This window comes from Pithys albifrons, chromosome 11 (genome assembly GCF_047495875.1).
Source record: "Pithys albifrons albifrons isolate INPA30051 chromosome 11, PitAlb_v1, whole genome shotgun sequence".
In the NCBI taxonomy this organism is placed as follows: Eukaryota; Metazoa; Chordata; class Aves; order Passeriformes; family Thamnophilidae; genus Pithys; species Pithys albifrons.
The window spans coordinates 24,143,286-24,158,954 of record NC_092468.1 but is presented as its reverse complement, the minus strand read 5'-3'; positions in this window follow the sequence as shown (position 1 = coordinate 24,158,954).

Here is a 15,669-nt window from a genome sequence, read left to right as displayed (position 1 = left end):
TGCTTCTCCCAGTGAGCTTTAGAGAACTCTCCATACAAATACTGAAGGCATGTTTGAGGCTTTGACCTGCTGCAAGAACCCAGAACCTTATTTAAGCCCTAATTCATGCATTATGTTACCTCTTACAGGCTGGGAGGAAAGTCTGTTGTATAATTTTTCTTCTCTAGTGCACTCTGTGAACTTGGGGTTTATTTCATTTTAATCTTTCAGAGTGATCATTGCACCCTGGATTTTTTCTTTTTCCTAGAATTGGTGAAAGATATTTATCTAGTTCTTATTTTTCATAAAGTTGGTTGTTTTTTTTTATTTTCCTAGGATATTCTTCCTCCTTAATGCACTTATCCTTCCCCTGTCACTGAGAAGCAGGAATGCCTTTTATCCCTGTTTGACTTCTAGCCCATAAAAGAGGATTTTTTTTCCCCTAAGGTTGTTCATTCTCAATCTGGGACTACAAACACAGGAGCATCCCCTGCATGTGGCTTTTCCCCAGGCTTTTTTCAGAGGATAAAGGTGCAAGTGGGTTAAATTCCTGAGCTTTGGAGAGATGCCTTGGCATTCAATCTGAAATCATCCAATCATGGAATGGGTTGGGTTGGAAGGGACCTTAAAGCTCATCCAGTGCCACCACCTGCCCTGGACAGGGACATCTCCCACAAGCCCAGGTGGCTCCAAGCCCTGTCCAACCTGGCCTGGGACACTCCCAGGGATGGGACAGCCACAGCTTCTCTGGGCACCTGTGCCAGGGCCTGCCCACCCTCCAAGCCAAGAATTTCTTCCTAATATGGATTGCAAATCAACTCTCTCAGTTTGAAGTAATTTCTGACACTCCATCCCTCTCCATGTTTCCTGTAGCCCCTTCAGATGCTACACAGTTAGGTCACCCCAAAGCTTCTCTCCTCCAGGCTGCACAATCCCAGCTCTCCCAGCCTTCCCTCCCAGCAGAGCTGCTCCATCCTCTGACCATCCTGGTGCCTCCTCTGGCCTCTCCAGCAGCTCCAGGTCCTTCCTGTGCTGCCCCAGGGCTGGAGCAGCTCTGCAGGTGGGGTCTCACCTGAGCTGAGGGGCAGAATCACCTCCCTTGACCCATTTCCCAAATATTCTTGGGTTTGTGGTGTGTGGTTTAAAACCACAGAGGGATGGGATTTGTACCTCCAAGGTAGATGTCTAGAAATGTAGATATCTAGAAATGTAGATGTCTAGAAGTGTAGATGTTTAGAAATGTAGATGTCTAGAAGTGTAGATGTTTAGAAATGTAGATGTCTAGAAATGTAGATGTTTAGAAGTGTAGATGTCTAGAAGTGTAGATGTTTAGAAGTGTAGATGTTTAGAAGTGTAGATGTCTAGAAATGTAGATGTTTAGAAGTGTAGATGTTTAGAAGTGTAGATGTTTGGATGCAGCTGCATCTGCTGTGATCAAGGGGATGGCTTTGTTCAAGCCAGACAGGCAGCTCCTTCCCCACCAACAGGAAAGCTCTTCCTTAGCAAATAGGTCAGAGAACCTCAAAAGGAGAAAAGGTATCGAAGTAAAAGCAAAAGGAAATAAAACCCCTTTCCAGCTCTCAAACTGTGCAACCTGAATCTCTGTGGCCAAGGGAGAAGTGAGTAAAAGCTTCAGGAATGAAGAGTCACTGTAAGTGTGACCCCAGAAAGATGTTTGTATGAACCATGTGTAAATATATATAAAAATATGTATAATTAATATATATGTAATATAATATGTATGATAAATAAATATATATAAACGTTATTTTAAATCACATAATAAGAAATGCACAACCAACAAGTACCACATAAAATGGCACAATCCCATCAGAGTTATTTGACACCAACACTGTAAAAACTAAGACAATTAAAATGAAACTTTATTAAAAGTCTAATTTGAGCATTAGGAACACACACACACATTATAATAAGATATAACCATTTGACCATATTGTACTTATCAGGTGTGGGATGTATTTTCTCATATTCTCTTATTGCAGCTGAGATGTGAATTTGTGACATGATATGATTAACTGATACTTGTTTTTGCTGAGCCCAAAATGCCTCAGACAGCTCGTGGGTTGTTTTATGTTAGTCTAAACTATTTTCATTAGCTGCTCTAACAAAACAAAAATCTTGAAAATGTCTTTATGTTTTCCCCTTTAAAAAAGAAATACTTTGAAATGAAACACGGGAAGTAAAAAATAGAAACGATTTTGCTTTGAAATGTTGAAACAAAAACAAAAAACAACCCAGCACTTTGATGTCTGCTCAAACTTTTTTTCCCCTCAGATGAGACAATCTCGTGAATTAGACAAAAATAGTTCTGGTGACCTCAATCTGCATTTTCCCACAAATTTGTTCATACCCCAACACTTTGTCCTTCGTCAGCAGTGCTAAAAATCCCATCCCTCCCTTGGGGAGTGGCACAGGAGTTTATAAGATCACATATATTGCTATTAATGGCTCAGGTCTTTTAATATCTGTTTGTCTAAATATACCTGAACCACTAAACCCTTCTAGTGAATGAACTTCCTACTGGGTTTATTTGCTTTACATTTGAAGTTAGTTTGACCTCTCAACAGGCAACTGAAATCCGAAAAATTCCTGAATGTCCAAAAAATATTCTTTATTCCCAACGTTAGTGTGGAAAGTAATTGCAGTTTCCCATTAGTTTTTAATTACTACAAAACCCCCAGGATGGTGAAAATTTCTTCCCCTTCTTCACTAAGTCAAAAAGGCTTCAAAATGATTTGGGGTAGATATAAAATTAAGTTTATGGGCAAAAAAAAAAATAAAAAATGACAATGCAGTGGATGTGCTCGTTTTAAATGGTGTCTCCAGGCAATACTTAGTGTGGAAGTGATTGCTCTTTGATTTGTAAGTCTAAATATGTAATAAATATTTGTTCTGCAGGAGGAGTTGCTGCACACAGTGGTTTTGTAACTACTCCAGTGTACATTGGGATCTATAGTGACAGATCCTCTGGAGCTCTGGAAAAATCCTGTACATGCAGCTCTAATTAAGGCTACACATGCCAGGATAAAAGGATCATTTGTATTTGTGTATATGAAAGCAAACCTCTTCTTTCAAAGCAGGATATTTGTTTACTTCCTGCATTTTTATTTATTTCCTTCTATTTTTAATACCCTTTTTTGCTTTATATAATGTATGTTTCTGACAACACTCCCTGCCTGAGACTAATTTAGTGGGAAAGGAAGACATTCTTATTTTTAGAGACTTGATCTGAGTAAATGCTGAAAAATGTATGGAAAGCCAAAGTTTCCCTTTCTCTTGCAGCATTTCTATTCTTGGGCTGTTTCATGAGGCTTTGCCTTTCCTTGCTTGTTGTGAAGTCAACACACCTTGACATGTTGACAACTTTGCAGGGGTTTATTGTTAAGGGGGACACCAAGTGACCAAACCACACACGTGGATGGACCTTCTGTCCCTCCCCACATTTTGAATCTGTCACTGATTGGATTGCAAGAGTTTGAGCTGCTGGAATTCTTTGCAATATATGCAAAATTAGTTCCAAAAGAGAATCATCCCAAATAGCCCAGACCATGCTCAAGTGCACAGGGAAATGTTGATTTGAAGTGACAAAAGTCAAGGGATGCCACTTGAAGCGGCTCCAGATTTGCACATTTTGTAGCACATCTGCTTTTGCAGCCTCACACTTCTCTGGCCCCTCATTCTCTGTCCTAAATTGAATGAACCGAAGGGAGAGGGACAGCGTGGCACAAGTGATAGAAATTTTAGACCAGTTTTAGAATTTTTAGACCATTTTTTAGATCAATTTTAGACCAATCAAAGCCAGGTCTTGCCACAGCTTTGATGAGTCAATATTTTTAGAATCCAACTACATTATGCAAATAGTAGAATTATTTAAAAGAATATATTTCCATTCAAATATTTCCTTTTTGGTGCTTTCGGGGTTCTCAGCAAAGCACATCCCACTTTTTGTGCAAGCGGAAATGGAGAGGGAGGGAGCAGGTCATTAATGTAATATGGGATTTGCAATTAGCAAAAACTTCATTTGGAAGTGAATTGCAAGGAGTGGCAAAAGTTTTCCTGCTTTATCCAGTAAGTGTGGTTATTTTGGCTATCATAGCCACTGTCTTATATTATCCTCTTCTTTATCACAAATTGTAACAGAAAATTTAAATCCATTTCAGCCCATGTTGGGCAATGTCAGAGGGAACTTCTCAGCATCACAAATTTTAGTACAACACTGTAGGAAAAGGGAATAGATGGGATCCTTTATTCCTTTCTCCTGTGAGCTTTTAAATCTAATGTTGCTCAGAATATTGTGCAAAATCCAGATTACATTCAGTCCATACCTAGAGCAGCTGGAGAAGGGGTGGGATGGCTCTGAGTGATGGGAACACAAACCACCAGCAACAAGGTTGGTGCTCCATGTCAGATCTAACCAATAATTAGTTCTAGGTTTTAAAATTCTCATCATACAGGCACATGCACACATACAGATATGATAATCCTGCTCTCTCTCTCTTTTGCTTTTATTTGTACAGCTGTAAGTTGCATGAAATAAATACTCTTTCCACGTATTCAAATGACCCCTCAAATCCCAGGATTCAGCATTTCCAGCTCTGCTGCAAACCTGCTGCCTCAGGTGTTTAATTTCCTTCAAATGTCCTTTTTATTTTTTTTTCCTACCAGCAAGAATGTGCTAAAATGTTTATCAAGCCTTGCTCTTTTCCCTGAGAAACTCAAAGTATAATTACACTTCATAATTATCTGCTGCTGCCTGGAAGAGCCTTGTTCACCCTCTGGACCTGTTGTTCTGTTGCTGTTCCATCTCGTGCAGTGAAATTCTCCTCAGCTCACTGAAACAACATTAATCCCATCAGAAGTGCCTCAGATAATGTCATCAGCCATGACACAGTGTTCTTCTGCTGAGGTACAATGTTCTCTTAGGTGTAATTAAATTATGCCAAGAGGATCTTCAAGGTGGGAACAGAAAGGGAGTGTTCAGGTACAAGGTTGTTTAATTGATGCTGTCAGATGATTGTTTATCCCCACCTTGTTGTTCAGCATCTTCTGAGAGCTCATCTCTCTCCAAATTGAATCTTCTAATGGTTTGGGTTGGAAGGGACCTTAAAGATCATCTCATTGCCACCCCCTGCCATGAACAGGGACACCTCCCACCGGCCCAGGTTGCTCCAAGGCCTGTCCTTGGAGCAAATAATGAGGCATCTGAAACTTCTTCACAACTCTTCTGCTGCACCTTGTTCAACCATCTCATCCTCAAACACATGACTAAATCAGGTTGAATGAATGTGCTCTAATTCTGGATTAATTTCTTGCAGCTGGAGAACCCGCAGTGCTTTATTCAGCCTAAAGCTGGAGGAAGATCTAAAGTGAGGTGAGTGGACCCCAAAATGGGATACTGCAATAGAATCATAGACTAGAATTGTAGAATCCTTCAGGTTGAAGAGGCTGATGTGAAGCCAGGACAGGGAAAAGTGGAGCCTCCATCTGTGGTTGGAGCTGTGGAGGGAGGAGGAAGGTTCTTGTGGGACCTGCAAACACTGTCCTGCCTTGACAACATTTGGTGCAGCCTCCTAAAGACCATCTCCCCCCAGTCCCAAAATAGCATTTTAATTTATATTTGGGTTTAATACTCCCAAGTTTGCTGCTGTCCTTCTACTGTATCTCCCCCAACTTCAGTGGGAGAACATCCCCCAGTGGAACCATCATCATTTGGTCAGCTGTTAGTTTTATTATCCTACTAAATTATACTGCACTGAGCTGATATTTATGGACTCCTGAGAGCACTGACTGCTGGATCTCTTGCCTCTGGTTGCTTCATTATCTCTTTAAGATGCAAAGCAAACCATTATGTTTGTTGTGTTATCTTTGTCAAACTTTATTGCTTTCGTCGTTGGCAAGAGCTTCGAGTGTGTTACACCCTGACTTTGTGAGCCATAATTCTTCAGGTTTTATTTCCAGCCAGCTCCTTTTCTTTGGGAAATGTGGAGTAGCAGCAGTAGTTGTGCTTACTAAATCATGAATTTGATCTAAAATGTTGCAGAAGGAATGTGTTCATTTTTAGCAAAGCTTCTGTCTTTATTTTTTTCCGTAGTCAGCTTTCCTCACAAAGCTTTTCAGAAAGGAAATCCACATTGATAAGAAATTAGACAGTTTAAACTTAATTCTGGTTGTCTTTATAAAAGAAAAGAGGCCATGAGATCTAGAGGTGACATAGACAATTATCCCCAGAATTTGAGATGAATCTGGAGGTTGAGTTCTTTCCTATCCACGTCATGGTGAGTCTTTGCAAGTGAAATGAGTCTGTACCTGATGTGTTCACCTTCTCTAAGTCAACCATGACTTCTAGAAGAACAGGCAATGAAGGCAAACAACTTCTTGGAGTATTACAGACCCTGCCCATCTCCTCTTTGACAGACAGGTTTTCATTAACCTACTTTATCCAAGATCTACATGAGCTTCTGTGGGTGGAGATTGAAACCAATGCACTCAAACCTCAAGGTGGCTTTCAGCATTCTAATTGCCTCCCACAGAAGTTCAAGTGGCTTCTGAATAGTGTGGAGAAGGGAAAAGAGTGTCTGAAGTGTTCTGGTGTTGGAAAAAAAGTAGCAAGATTGACAAGTTGAATTGGTACCTGGAGAGCCTGAAGTTTTCTTCATCAGTCGTGCAGAATTTTCTCTGTTGTGCTTTTCAGAACTGGGGCTTGGGTTTGGCTGCAAGTGTAATAGTTTTTCATCATCTGAGGCACTTCATAATTCTTTCCTTTCAGAATAGTTTATTAGAGTGATGGAAAACAGTCAAACACTTTCCATATTGTGACTATGAATAGGGATAAACTATTAATATTTGATGATAATCCTTCTGCAGGAGACCAAACACAATTCCCTGCAAAGTGAAATAAAATGCAGAGGAAATGCCCAGAACTTGCTATTTGAGTGCCTTTATTTTTAATAATTTGTTAATTGGGTGATTGATATTCCAAATAACGCACCTGGCAAACTTTACTGCTCCACACAGCACTTTTTGGATGCAAAATATAATATTATGTGGCCTTTTTTTCCTTAAAGTCGCTCAGAATTCTGATGGCAAAGTCATCAAAACTACTCACTGTGACTGGTCTTCAGAGATCACAGGCACAAAAAGGACCTGTCAGCTTTCCCCCAAACCAGGCAGATTTTACAGCACCTCTCCCCAAGCCACAAGGGCTGGTTGGAGCTGAAACTCAGCACGAAAATTTCCACCAGTGCAATTGGTTTTCCTCTATTGTCCTCAATGGTGGTAATTTCAGGGAGGATTGATTTTATGGGAGAGGGAAATAAAAAGAGAGGGAAAAAACAAGCCACCAGACCAGTGTTCTTGCATGTAAAGGTACAATTTTAAGAGGCCTCTTGGTACAGATAGACACAAAATTATGCTTAAGTTAAAGGGGGAAAAAAAGCAGCAAAGCACCCAGTGTAGATACTTTGAGATCTGTGATTCTATAAAAATTATCCAATAGGAGACAGCATTTTATCTTAAATTTCTTTTCATCTGATTTGTGATCATTTTAGCCAAAATTTCCAGTGTAGTTATTCATGATTGCATAGAGAATGCATTAGAAAAGGTTAATAAAAATACCCAATATTTTCAGATTTTTGTGTCATTTATTCAAACCAAAAAATAAAACTGGCATCTATAATAGAGGAATTTATGTGATATGTATGTGTAGAGGTCTATAGAAAGCACATCAACCAAATAATTGCAAATTTCTCAATACTGGGAGAAATTAAAATCCCCATTTTTAGGAAAAGAGCAGCAGGATTTGTTACTACTAAAAGTCAGCACAATCACAGAACCAGAGAATGGTTTGGGTTGAAAGGGACCTTAAAGCTCATCTCATTCCAACCTCCTGCCATGGGTTGGGATCTTCCAAGCCCCACCCAACATGTCCTTGAACTTGAAAAAGCCAAATTCCTGAGTTTCTCTCCAGACACAACTCCTGGAGGTGGTTTAGCTGAATTCCACTGTCCTGACTCCAGAGTCATTGGAGTAATTAGCTGAGTTGATTTAAACTTGGTGGTAACAATGCCAAGGTCATGGGTTCGATCCCCTGTGTGGGCCATTGACTTAAGAGTTGGACTCGATGACCCTTGTGGGTCCCTTCCAAACCAGAATAGTCTGGGATTCTGATGCCTCCACATCTCACCCTCCCAACCTCCCTCCTTGCAGTCATTTCCCCCTCATCTGTAACATATCCAATACCTTGCTAAGCTCTTCAATACAAAAGAAGCTGCAGAGCACTGAAAATATTTCAATTGCTCCTTTCCACCTTCCCTGACTGCAAATTCTGGGGCTTCTCCAGCACTTTGCTCACAGGTCCCTTCTGCTCCCACCTCATCTCCCTGCCCTGCCTGAGATCCAAACACAGCTGGTTCCCCCCAAAACCAACCAGGCTGCACTCCCTGACAGGCTCTGTCCATCCACCAGAGGAACATCAGAAGGTGCTTCTTTGCCTGCTTTGCTTTCCAGAGTTGTCAGTTAGAGGGAGGGAACGTGTCACTCTCACCACCACCTTCATTTCTCTGCCCAGATGTTTTTCTGGGGGATGTTGTTTGTCAGAGTGTCACTCCTGTCAGCTTGCTGGGGGTTTTTGTGTCTCTGGAAATATTTTTAAAAGATGTTCTTTCATTATCTGGTGTATGTTTAAACCCAGTGCTTTTGAAGTCATGTTGTTCAGCTTTGGAAATTTCTGAAGGTGACAACAACAAAGAAGACTGGGAAGTTGACATTCTTTGGTTTCAACAACAATGTTGTTTGTTTGTTTGTTTTTGGTTTTTTTCCCTTGTTAAAATATGTGACTTAGAATTAAAAAAAAAGGGGGGGGGAGAATAAAAAGGAAAAGTTTCCATAGTTTTCATATTTTTCACAGTACTCCTTGCAAACTTTTTCCCCCTCCCACTGCAGCTCTTGGTGCTGTTCCCCTGCTGGGGGACTGGGGGATGTGCTTTCCTTGCCACTTCTCTCCCAGTTGCTCAGGAGCTGTAGGGCTGTAGGAACACAGAGTGCCCTCCAGATTTAGGGATATAGGGAGGCACCAGGACTTTGGGAAGCTCTACCTTGGCAGAACCTCCTGATTTTGTGTCTCATGGTAGAGCATATTCAGCAACAGAGATGGGGAAGGGGCTGGAGAACCAGGAGGAGCTGGGTGGGCTCAGCTGAAGAAGAGGAGGCTCAGGGGGGACCTTCTGGCTCTGCAGTCCCTGCCAGGAGGGGGGAGCTAGACAGGGTTGGGCTCTGCTCCAGGAACAGGGACAGAAGGAGAGGGAATGGCCTCAGGCTGGGCCAGGGGAGGTTCAGATTGGATAGCAGGAAAAATTTCCTCATGGGAAGGGTTGTAAAGTCATCAGCACAGGCTGCTCATGGAAGGAAGGGGTGGAATGACCATGCCTGGGAGGGTTCAAAAAACGTGGCTCTTTAGGACACGGGCTGGTGGTGACCAAGCTGGTGGTGCTGGGCTGACAGTGGACTTCAAGGTCTTGTCCTACCTTAACAAACCTACAGCTCTCTATTTTGCTGGGTCTGTGCTCCTCCAGTAGGATGGAAATAAAACCTTTAATAGCCCCTGAAAGTCACACCTGATAACCACTGGGTCACCTTGTCCTGAAAGCTCTTTGCATTCCACGGCTCCTGTTCAGATTAAATAGTTCTGAGGTACCTCCAAAGTCAATCAGAACAGGAGTGGGACACCTGCAGCAAAGGGGCTTTTCTTATCATGTCAAGCATTTCTTGCTGCTGTTTGGCTCCAGCACAACCCTCGTTTCAGGTGCAGGAGGTACTTGGTGCTGCCTTTTTATTTTAGAGGATATTGAATCCATCTCAGAGTTTTAATATAGTATTTTTTAAGATTTAAAAAATTATAAAATATTTTAAAATTATAATATATCGGTCTGTAGGAACTGAGCATTTTTTTGTCATCATTCTTGAAGATAATTACCAGATATTTGGAATATATTATTTCAAGCCTTGCGACTACAGATGTACTTAGATTTATTTTATTATTAGATTTATATTTCTGATTTATACATAAAATTTATATTATTTTATATACTGATTTTCGTGAGTTTTTAAAATTAAGAAAAATTGCCAGATATTTGGAATTTATTATTTCAAGCCTTGAGACTACAGATGTACTTAGATTTATTTTATTATTAGATTAATATTTCTGGTTTATACATAAAATTTATATTATTTTATATACTGATTTTCTTGGTTATTTAAAATTAAGAAAACAAAGAAAAATCTCTTTAACTGCATGGATAAGAGCTGGAATATATATATGTGTGAATACAGGACATGTAGATAAATATCCATAAAAACAAATATCCCAATTTCTGAGCATGTTAAGTTTTTACAGAGTATGAAAATATTCTTCATAGAAGCAGGAAATCATGTTACAGGATGTTATATTTTATATATATATTTTTAAATAAAAATAGAAGAAAAGAGAGAAAGAAAAGTATGGAAAAATAAAGAGACCAGTGGGATCTTTTGTCAGGTAACTGTTTTCCCCTGACATAACCAGTTCTGCAGAATATGGAAATACATGTTTGCATATGTAAATATTTATCATAACAAGCACATTCTCTATAGGGGAATGTACAGATGAGTGTGAAAAAAACACCTTTAGCAGCAAAAAATGTTTCCTCTCCAGGGTGTTGTTCCTACAGAAGAACAACAGCAAAAAGAATGTTATGATTCATCACCCAACACAGAAAGAAACTTCCACTCTTGGAAATACATAACTTTACATTTGGACATTTTCAATGCAAAGTCATTATTAAAAAAGCTGCTTTTGGGTTTGCTCCCCCTTTACTTAAAGGAGAAATCATTTCATTTTGACCCATATATCTCATAAATATGCTTTATGTTATGGTGGAAAATGTACTCCCTATCTAAGATCTGCTAGTAATAAATACAGGAATCTCTTAGGAATTATGTAGCAGTAGGTAGAGAATTCCAGCTTTTGTTCTTCCCTTGCAAGGAAATATTGAATAGGAGGAAAGTATGAATTACTTCTCCAGAGCTCTAATGGAAGACTCAATAAGAAATGCATTAAAATGCATTATGAGACCCAAAAAGCCTGACCCAAAATTATTCTCATAAGGTATTAATGAATGGCTCTATTTTCTGGGTCCTGAGTATTTAAATTAGGGAATCTCTGGAGTTGGAAGAGGGTCACAGAGACTCTGGTCATGCACAGGGCACTGCCAGAGACATCCTGATGGCAACTCATCTTCTGAAAGGCAGAAAAGCATAAAAATATCAAAACCTTGAACTTGTTGGAAGTCTCAGCATAACAGGACATGAGATATCCAGGGGAATGTTGATCTGAAGAAGGTTTGCAGGATACAGATGAGAAACAACAAACAGAACAAAACAGAACAGCCTCTTGCCACACAAGAATGGGAATTCTCAGGTGGGGTTTATCAATGTGGTCCCAGAGATGGTGAAGTCCCACCCTTGGTCTGTCACTCTCCAGCTCTCCTGGAGCCCCTTTAGGCCCTGGAAGGGGCTCTCAGGTCTCCCTGGATCCTTCTCTCCTCCAGGTGAGCCTCTCCAGCTGTCCCAGCCTGGCTCCAGAGCAGAGGGATCCAGCCCTTGGAGCATCTCCGTGGGTTCCTCCAGACTCCACATCCTCCTGAATTTGGAAGCCCCAGGGCTGGAGCAGCTCTGCAGGTGGGTCTTTCCTGAGCAGAGAAGATGGGCACAGTCACCTCCCTCAATGTGCTGACCCTGCTGGGCTTGATATCTGTGTGTGTATTCATATATTCATAATAATTTTAAATTATTTGCAGATTAGTTTTTTTAATGGTACCATCAGGGCAAAATAAGGTGCACTGAGAGTTCGGTTGTCTCGTTAGTTTGAACTATGCAAATATTTGTTTTTCTTGCACAGACATAATATCCAATGTTAGAAATTATTCTAATATGCTGTCTGTGTGCTGTGGTTTATTTTGGGGTGAGTTCTCCATGGTCAGAGGATCTAAATCACACAATGGAGATGCCCCTTATCCTGCCCATGGCATGGGGTGGGAATGAAATGAGCTTTAAGGTTCCTTCCAACCCAAACCCTTCTGTGATCCACATGATTGTCCTGTCTGGGAATTCACAGAGCTGGGAAAAAAGAGCTTCAAACAGCTTAGAGAATAAAGAAGAAAAATAGGATTTATTTCTCTAGCTCCCTGATCCAACAACACAGGGACACAGCCTGGGTCACTAATTTAGCACATAATTCTGTTTGAGATGAGCCTGGATAAATCACCAGCTTTTCTGCAGGGGCAAAAATCACTGGGGCACACCAAATATTCCGACTGTGGGTGTTTTCATCCCTGCCACTCCCCTTTCCTCACACTCTCCTGGGGTTTTCCAGTTGTACAGACAGGTCTTTTTGGCTCAAATGTCACCCAGCAGTGCCACACTGGAGAAATGTCAGAGCATCTCAGCCACATGTGAAGCACCCCAGAAAATATTGCCTGAGCACAGAGGTGTTGCCCCAGTGAACTTGCAGCCTTTTGAGTTTTCGATGCACCACAAGACCAGCATAAAGATGCTCCAAAAAAAGGATTTTATTGAACTTTACAGTCCCAGACTCTCCTGAGTCTCTCCTGCCTTACCCTCTCAGCAGTATTATTTATCATGTCTTTTTAGTTTCAATAAGATGATCCTTCTTTCTGGTCATCTTGGTAATGTTCTTTAGTTTCAAAAAGAGTTTCATTTCAGACTATTTTATTAAAACCATTTCTTTTTGCTTTATTCTCTTGGTGTTGCCATGCAGATCATGCTGAGATGAAAAGAAGCTGCAAAAGAAGCTGAGCAGCCTCAGGAGCCCTGGGAGAGGAACCAGAACAGAATTCCTTGATGGAAAACACCCTCATTCATGGCATGATATCCTTCTGAATTCAGAAAATTAGCTGAATTTATGGAGAAATGGTTCTTGGAATAAACCAGACTGTTGAGTTATTCCAGCAGCAGAATTTCTACTCCAAATTCCTCCTTCCAAGTCTGGAAATGTTCAGGTAAAATTCCGTGTGTTAGTGTGGAAGGGATGGAAAAATACACAGGAAATATAAAATTAAATAAATAAAGTAAAATAAAATAAAATAAAATCAGAAAATAAAATCAGAAAAGAAAATCACAAAATAAAAAGAAAAAATAATAAAATAAAATAATAAAATAATAAAATAAAATCATAAAATAAAAAAATAAAATCAAATCATAAAATAAAATCATAAAATAATAAAATAAAATAAAATAATAAAATAAAATAATAAAATAAAATAATAAAATAAAATCAAATCATAAAATAAAATCATAAAATAAAACAATAAAATCAAATCATAAAATCAAATCGTAAAATAAAATAATAAAATATTAAAATAAAATAATAAAATAAAATTAAATCATAAAATAAAATAATAAAATAAATTAATAAAATAAAATAATAAAATAATAAAATAAAATAAAATAAAATAATAAAATCAATTTCCTTCTGAATTCATTTGGAAATAAGTATTAACAAGGAATACTGTTACCTGTTTCTGTCCTGAAGCAACAAGTCATTTGGTGCAAACATTTGAAACAAGAAAATTAGTACTTTAGAACATTCTGAGTTATATACTGCTGGGTTTCTTTCTTTTAAATTAGGAAAATTTAGACCATGCCACAATTTTTAATATACTGATTTTTTATTTTTATGGTGAGGGTTTTTTTAATTATTATTATTATAATTTGTGTAACCAGATGTTCCTTTGAGTGATGTGATTAATTTGGGAGAATTTGATGGTATATTTTGTATATATATTTGAAATGTAATATCTAAAGTTTGTTAAAAGAAAGACTCATAGAAAGCCCTAGACATGGGCAGCTTGGGGTTGGTACCTCCATCAAAAGGACCCAAAATCTCTGAATCATTAGGGTTGGAAAAGACCTCTGAGATCCTCAAGTGCAGCCTTGGACTGTATTTTTTCAAGACTTAATTAATTTAAAACTCTGCAAACATCCCACAGTTATTATGCCCCAGATCTCTACATTAAAAACAAAAGAACTGAAGCCATCCCTGTGAAATGAAATAAAAGTTATTTCCACCAAAGAGAAATCTCTTTTGATTTCTAAGGTGCAGTTACGCAAGAGGTTCGGGAGAAATGGGACGAGGATGACAAGAAAGGGTCGTTATCCAAGAGGTATCCAAGAGTTCAAAGGTAGGCAGCTGATCAAAGGTTAAATACAAGAAAAGGAATTATTCCATTCAAGTTAAATATAGGACTTTGTAACCTAAATAGATGCTTAGCTTCAATTAAAACGCTTGGAAAAGGCTTTTGTGCTGGGGGGGAAGTTCTCAAAGTCAGGCAAACTTTGTTTTTATTGCTTGAAAGGATCTCTGGGAAGGGAGGGAAGGATGGGGTATCTCAATTTTCATTCATATGGAATGGCAGCCCAGATTAACTGAGGGCTTCTGTGTGCAGAGCAGGAAATTCTGTTTAATATGAGAGGAATGTGTGAGGGTGGTGTGGAGAATTAGGTGGATCAAATAGGACCCGACAGAGAGGAGATTTTGTGGCTGTTACTGGTGACACCACCACTCACTTGTCACAGCCCAGACCACACTCCCACCATGTTGCCATCCAGCTGTTGCCATCCAGCTGCTGCTTCCAGGCTCCAAGGGAAAATCCAATTAACTGCACATGTGGCAGCTTCATTCAAACAAGCACAGCCAAGTGTGACAGGGTTTTATCTTGCACATTCGTGGAACTGCAATTTTGGGGCCATCAGTGGCTCCTTAACACCACAATGTCTGGTCCTGTTCAACACAGACACTCCACCCCATCCAATCACTCCTAAAAGTTGCACCCAAGAGGAGTCCTTTGGAATAAATGCAGAATTTGGAAACCCTTTGGAGCAGCATTGAAGGCAAATGTGAGCTGAGTCTTCATCATTTCCTCCCCACACCAATTAGTGGTGGTTTTCCTCCAGGTTGGCACAAGTGGGCACTTCTCTTCAGCAGAGAAAGAGCTGCTGTCACACTGCAGAAGCTCCATGGAGGAAGATCTAAGCCAAGGGAGGAGATCTGGGAGCCAACAACTCGCTGCTGATCTCCTTCAGCCACCACATGAGACAGGAAGAAGGGCAGTCACAGAGCAGCATCTTCCAAAAGGCAAAAAATGGGAGCATCCTCACTCCTTTTTAGTCCATAAAACCCAGAAATATTTATAAAATCAACTGGTTTTGTAGCTATAAAAAACAAGACTGCTGAAAGCTGTAGTTTGTGTCACCTTCTCATAGATATCAGGAATTAACCCTGCAGCTGGAGACCTGGATCCTGATATCAGGAATTAACCCTGCAGCTGGAGACCTGGATCCTGATATCAGGAATTAACCCTGCAGCTGGAGACCTGGGTCCTGATATCAGGAATTAACCCTGCAGCTGGAGACCTGGATCCTGATATCAGGAATTAGCCCTGCAGCTGGAGACCTGGGTCCTGATATCAGGAATTAACCCTGCAGCTGGAGACCTGGATCCTGATATCAGGAATTAACCCTGCAGCTGGAGACCTGGATCCCGATATCAGGAATTAACCCTGCAGCTGGAGACCTGGATCCTGATATCAGGAATTAACCCTGAAGCTGGAGACCTGG